General features: G+C 42.8%; 1 long non-coding RNA gene across 1 annotated transcript; it reads left to right on the forward strand.

Annotated features, from left to right (window-relative positions):
* The first annotated feature begins 854 nt into the window (after positions 1-854).
* LOC127349036 (uncharacterized) lies at positions 855-6,740 on the forward strand. The gene is made up of 2 exons (XR_007880091.2): positions 855-1,250; positions 6,381-6,740. It is a non-coding gene; the product is annotated as an uncharacterized lncRNA (long non-coding RNA).
* The last annotated feature ends 204 nt before the right edge of the window (positions 6,741-6,944 follow it).

Here is a 6,944-nt window from a genome sequence, read left to right on the forward strand (position 1 = left end):
GATGCTCCAGCAACGTCTATAGAAGACGTCTGTGAAGCCGTCGGGGCCGGGCGCCTTCTCGGCCAGCGAGTGCATGATCGTGTCGTGCAACTCCCTCGTGGAGAAAGGAATGTTGATGTCGGCGCCGTTTTCGAGGTCGTCCCACGCGAGAGTGCAGCCTCGCTCAACCTTGATGCCTAGCACGTCGGTGAAGTGGTCGAGGAGCGCCTGGGACTTGTCCTCGTGCGAGGAGTGACCGACTGAATACCTGAGCTCGAGTTAAGGACATGAATGAAATTTCTGCGACGTCGCACGGTGTGATCCTCACGTGCAAGAAACGTGTATTGGCGACCCCTTCCTTGAGCCAAACTGAACTTATAAAAGGTAAAAGCTAACGTTTTCATACTGTTAGCACTATGGGTGTATACGAATCAGGTCGGATTGATTTTTGCTCGTATCATATCATTTACCATATATTTTGCTCGCATTCGGATGGGAGCGGATTTTGACCGGTTTCGAGTTTGAATACGGATGTACCAGCACTACTAGGAATAACCTTATAGCCGCACTTATTACCGCTGGCGAATTAGGTTGAAAGTTGCCAGCGGTAAGCCTTTTTAGGCCCACCTCGCGTTACCGCCGGCGAGTACGCTTGAGGATGCCAGGGATAAACCATTTACCGCTGGCGAAACGGGCCAGCAAATGCCGGGGATATGTTGGACCGAGAGCAGCCGAATGAGCCTCGTGTTACCGCCGGCGAATTTGGTTGGGGGCGCCGGGGATAAGGCCCACTATGACCGGCGAAATTGGGCCGCGCGTGCCGGGGGTATTTGGCACATCACAACCCAGTCACCTAGGGTAACACCTCACCCAGCACATCACAACTACCAACCCCGTGACCTCCTTCCTCCCAAGCGCCGCCGCCCTCTCCCTTGCTGCCCAGCCAGCAGCCACCGCCGCGATGTCGTCGGAGCCTCCACCCGCCTCCGCCTCTGCCTCCATGGAGGAGCTCGAGACCGACCTCACCGCCTCCACAATCAGCAAGAAGCAGCTCAAGAAGGAGGCCCGGAAGGCCGCCAAGGCCGTGAAGTCCCAGGCGGAGGAGGAGGACCCCTTCGCCGCCAACTACGGCGACGTCCCCATCGAGCAGATCTAGTCCAAGGCCATCTCCGGCCGGACCTGGACCGATGTCGGCGACCTCGACGAGGCCGCGGCGGATCGTTCCCGCGGCGGCTCCCACGCCATCTCCCTCCGTGCCTCCTCCCCTCCAGGTTCGTGGTCAACACAGCAGGTGCTCTTCTCCACGCATGTGCAATAGGAATAAGTAGGGTTACTTATAGGGGGAGGATTTCGATTTAGTTCTTGCTTGGATCTTATGAAGCCGGATCGGTAGGGTTGTTTTAGCGTGGGAGGATTTGGATTTAGTTCTTGCTTGGATCTTTTCCTTGATTCAGGAATCTCTACTACTTAAAAAGAAGGAACGTGTTCCCCCTTCTCCCCCTACTTTCGTCGTCCTTTTGATCATTCGCCGTCGCCCACCTGGGCTTCGCAGACGTTCGTCCGAGTATCTGGGCCGTGTCTCATGGCTCGCATAAAATGGGCCGCCAAACCTGTGATGCACTGAATAAAAGAAAACCAGAATACAAAAAACCCTGACAATCGCATACATACTGACGATCACATAAGGCAGATTGCAAGGCTCATCAATTTTGTTTCCTAAAGTGAGACCTGACGGTTTAGCAAGGGTGCCCACACCTGTTTTCTTTCCTTTTTATAACGATCATATAAGGCAGTTTGCCAGGAGACAATTAGCGATCAAAGAAACTCCATGATTTGAGGGATTTCACATCTAATCGCCCCCAGGCATCAGATTGGTACATGCCTCACGCTATGGTATGGTAATTAAAACATTAAGCATCAAATCGCCCCGGGCATCACGCTATGGTATGGTATTTAAAACATTTCCTCTAATTGTGACAAGGAAGCAGTCATATAAAGAGCACTCTAAAGAATGAGAGAAGATGGATGCGGCCATGGAGCAGCCCCTCTTCCGAGCTCACTAGAGATGCTTCGTATTGGACTGTGGTGAAGGATGCCTCAACATCTGTAGGGTTTTCCCTTTCTCTATTCCCGCATTGGATCTGAAGGTGCCCGGTGGTCTGTTCTTTCTCTCCATTCGACTCCTTGTAAGTTGTGTGTGTAGTTCACTTTGATTTCTGATGGCTTGACTTGTTGCCCAGGTCCGAAAGTTTTTCCATGTGGTCGTTGGTGCATATATGCAGAGTGGCAGGTGGATCTTCAGACATTGGTGTAATGATATGCGGTTGAGAAGATGATATTCATTTTTTCTACCCGGCGTTAGCTCACTAATAAGAACAAGTCTCTTGCATTCGAGTACTGGATACATTCGTGTGGTAAATATATATAAGATTGATTATATGTAGATTAATTCCTTTCTACGCCAAGACAAATACCAAGCTGCTAACTCGTGTCAATGTTGAATGATGGAGCAAATAGTAGTGTCGGATCATTTAGTTTGTCCCTCAGTTAGCTTCATATACTTCCCAGCTCTCATAATAGATTAGATGTATGGTACCTGTAGATTTCAAAAGCATTTGGTATGTCGTTTTGGAAATTGGACAGCGACATGATGGCAGCGGTTTAAACTTTCAACTGGTAAGGATGGACGTAGTGGCATGCTAATCGACTCCGGTTATGGACTGGTTTGCAGCTTCGCCCTCTCTAGGTTGAGCACGCTCTCATCGGCTCAGAGATAGACTGCTAATCTCAGGTGAACTTCTAATTGCCTATTTGTTTGGGCTATATTAAATTAGACAAGTACTGATATCTTGAAGACATGTCTGGCATTAGTGCAATGTAAAAAAAAAATGGTTCAGAAATAAATTATCTCGCATTAAACAGGTTGGAACATGGCAGTTCTTTGCACACTGAAGCATGATCTGATATTCCCAATACCAAAACCGGGAGATGCACACTCTGTAGGTGTTGTGTAGCAGTCTGCACTTGCAGCTCGGTACAAGTTCGAGGACAAATTGCTCATCCCTACTTGATCCAATATGAGGCCCATGCTCATAGTTTAGTGCATGTAGCTTATCAACTTAATTTTCCATTAGGAACGATGCAATGACTATTTGGGTTGGGAAAAAAATTATCTGAAATGTATTACAATGAAAAAATAGTATCGGCATCATAATTTCTTCAGATGTATGGTACATGTAGATTTTAGAGGCTTTTGTTGACATCGGCATTGAAAATTCTGCTACTGCGGTTGGTACGGACTACATCAGAAAACTTGAAAAATAACTATTGCAAGTGATGCTTGTTCTTCCAGTTTTCACTTTTCAATAGCGCTTATATATGTAACCGTTTGTTTTCTTTAGTATAAGCTGAAACTAGCGTTTGAACTAGCTCAGTATAACTAATGAAATGAATCTATGGAATTTTCTGGCTGATAGTATCTATCCATAATTGCAGGAAAAAGCAAAAGGTTACATGCGTTTTTTTTTAGAAATGTATATATTTTTGTATCCTAAAATGGCTACTAAGAAGGACTTCTTAAAGATGATCCGTAGAAAGCCAGAAGAAAATTTGAATATGGTGCAACTTGCAAGTCACGAGTTTTAAGAGAAGCATATTATTTCAGCACGTACACTTAAGATGTTAATTTTTTATGCTATTTGAATTCACCACATGAGTTCCATTGGCTTTGTTGCAATACAGCAGTGCAATATAATTATATTCGAGGTCATTTAATGGATTAAACAATGTTGTGAAATTGTAGGATGAGCAACAAGATTGGGCTATACTGAAGAGAGTGGAGTTAGGAACAATGTGAGACATGAGGTAATATCGCCGCCATTGGAATGTTCCGTGTAATGCATTTCATATATGAATGTTTTAAATTATCTGCTCATTCTTTGCAGATTCAGCAAGCCGTTCAGGTGGATGTGAGGATTCCAAAACAAGGGCTCGTGAAGCGTTTATCGGTGTTTATGATTAAATGCCTTCCAACCTTCGCGAGCAGCAGCGTCGTTAGATACCATAAAGAAGCATACTTCAAACTACCCAACTAACGCACCTGTGTTGTCCCAATGACCACCGGCCGCATACATTTCAGATGTACGGGGATGCTAAAGCCGGGAAGTTTGGGAGCAAGTGCCTACATGATCTCACTTTGTTGATTACCGCCATCTTTTTAATTTCGCCCACTATGAAATTCTTAAATTGGTTTGTTATTAGCTGAGATCCAACGATTTCTGATGAGACTCCATGTTGCAACTTGATATAAAAACTTAACAAAAGGAAACTACAACATATATATTTATGTATTTTGATAGTACATTAACAAGAGATGGCTAGCATAACATACTGCAGGGTTAGCAGTACAAAATATTGTATAAGTGTAAATTGTGTTAGTTAATTCTTGATAATTGTTTTTATTCATACATGTGTGATTTCCCGTATCTCATGTCAGATGGATGCATGCACTAGAAGATCCAATTTCGGTTTGGGCCATGAGGTGAAAGACATCTATAGTCCAGATGAATGAGACTGGGCTAAAAGATTTTGTCGTTGTTTTACTGATTCTTATTTAGATTAGAGAACATATGATCAAATCACACCCTCTCTTTGCCTGGTGACCACATGTTTGTGATTATAAATAGGCTTGGAGGTTGTGCTCGAATAAAGTTATAAAGTTATGTATAGCTCTCAATCAAAATGAAAATACTACTCCTTTTTGTTATTGTTTGAACGCCACACGGGCTTGTATACCGGCCCACCGATGAAGTGTTTAACCTAGCTATTATTGAAGATTTGCTAAGCATGTTTTATATGTTTGACACAAAAGGCTGCGATCTAGAGTTGTCTTTAGATGTTTATGAATATCAAAGTGTTGTTTGGACTAATCAGAAAAGAAATATTCCTTCAGTTATACATGTGTTTGCAGCATCGACGTTTTGTGAGACAATAATACATCCAAAATGAGAGATTGTTGAGTTGACAGTTATGATGACCCAGAACATAGGCGTGGGACTTACCGTTGAAGAGTAACAAGAAGACATAGATATTGGAACCACGCAGATGCACAACAATGTTGTCTTGTTATTGCGCTCGGTATTACTCGTGACTGCAAGTTGCACCAGTAGTATCATGTTGTGGTACATTTTGATATCCCTGATTTATTTTAAATTTTCGTAGTGAGTTGTGAATTATATATGTGCATTGCGAAATGAAATTTGAGAACCCGTGGCAACGCACGGGCATTTGTACTAGTACCAGTAAAAGGAAGCCGTATTGATACGTGGTCACCTACCGTGAGAAGTATAGCATATGAACTTATCTTTATGCAGCACTACGCTTTGTTATGTTGTTATAGGCAGCTGAAAATTATCCCTGCCGTTGATGGGAAAATCTTGGTAGCGTTGAAGACCGCTAGATGTTTATTTGGTGGCATGTAAAAGCATTTGTAGAATCAAGCGTTCCAATTCTTGATGTATATTGTCAGCCCGCATTGCCTAAGGTTCTTGTTACTGTGCCAATTCGTTTATGTATGTTAGTGGTTGGCCTCACTACTTCACCATCTTTATCATTATAGTGACCCCATTGAAATACTAGAGCATCCCGATAATGACTATATTTTACAATAAGATGAGGCTGAGTATCACCATGGAATAGCTACAAGATATAGATATGACAGTGCATCTTTCGCCGAATTTGGTTTACATTAAGTTCTCTTCAGAAGTAATCTTGCACCCTAAGCCTGATACCTACTTTGTATCCCTCCTGCATGCATGTGAGTTCATTGAACAAAATATGAATGTTCATGTACGGTTCGAGTTGTTTAATCACACCATTCCTGTTCCACTTTAAACAATGTTATCTAAGCATGTTCCTGTTAAAAATTCTTGGCTATTTCGCTTAAAGAGTGGATTTGCAATGGATAAGTAGAATTGTTGGAAGGCTGACTGCATAATTCAGTAGGGTTTGTAGCCTCTCAAATTGTTTATCTTGAGTTAAGTTGTGTACTGAGTTCATTTGGTTCCATTTTGATTGAGTTTGTTTTGGGTATAGATGAAAGTATGCACAACAATAAGAAATAAAGCTATTTGTACATCTGCAATGTGATGACTGGTTATGCCTTTCTTGAGTAAACATGTACAACACGAAATATGACTGATAAGACAACAATTTGTTGCATTGGACTTTGTTCTCTTAATTACAGGTTATCTATTTCCGTAATCCTTACATACTGCAATAGTGTATCTGATTTGCAGACAGAACCTCATATTTAGCATGAATCATACTTGAAGCCTTGAAGGTACATTTCGTTTTATATTCATATGATATTTTATTGCCTCTCCTCTACTGCCCTCCTGTAGATGGACGCCGCTGGGTTCCAGCCGGACCAGCTGCACTGCAAAAATTTTCAACAGTACAATGGTTCGCCTACATGTTGATCTTTCCTTTTGGTGACCTCTGGTTTCGAATAGTGCACAGAACAATGTCTACACGGACATGTTGATCATCGGAAGTGAAGAATCAAAAGATCATCATAAGTGAAGAATCAAGATGCAATCAATACGTGGATTATAGATATGCCTGTGTGTGCAATCAATAGTTAGAGCACTTTTATTTTGTGATTTTTTGTGTGAATTTTGCTGGATGTATTCACATGTGCCCTGATGTATAATTGCAAAGCTAATAAATAGTATATGGACTGGATGGATGGGTTACGTGAATTATCTCCTTTCTTTTTTTTTAAATCCTATTTAACTTACCCCTGGCGAAATGGAAAGGTGCTGGTGGTAACACTTACTGCTGGCGAATTTGGGAAAACGCCGGGGGTAATGGCCAGTTACCACTGGCGAATCCGAGAACGCCGGCGGTAAGCACTTACCACCGGCGAGGTTATCGCTGGCGAATTCGAAAGTGCCGGCGGTAAG

The sequence above is a fragment of the Lolium perenne genome, chromosome 4 (genome assembly GCF_019359855.2).
Source record: "Lolium perenne isolate Kyuss_39 chromosome 4, Kyuss_2.0, whole genome shotgun sequence".
Classification (NCBI taxonomy): domain Eukaryota; kingdom Viridiplantae; phylum Streptophyta; class Magnoliopsida; order Poales; family Poaceae; genus Lolium; species Lolium perenne.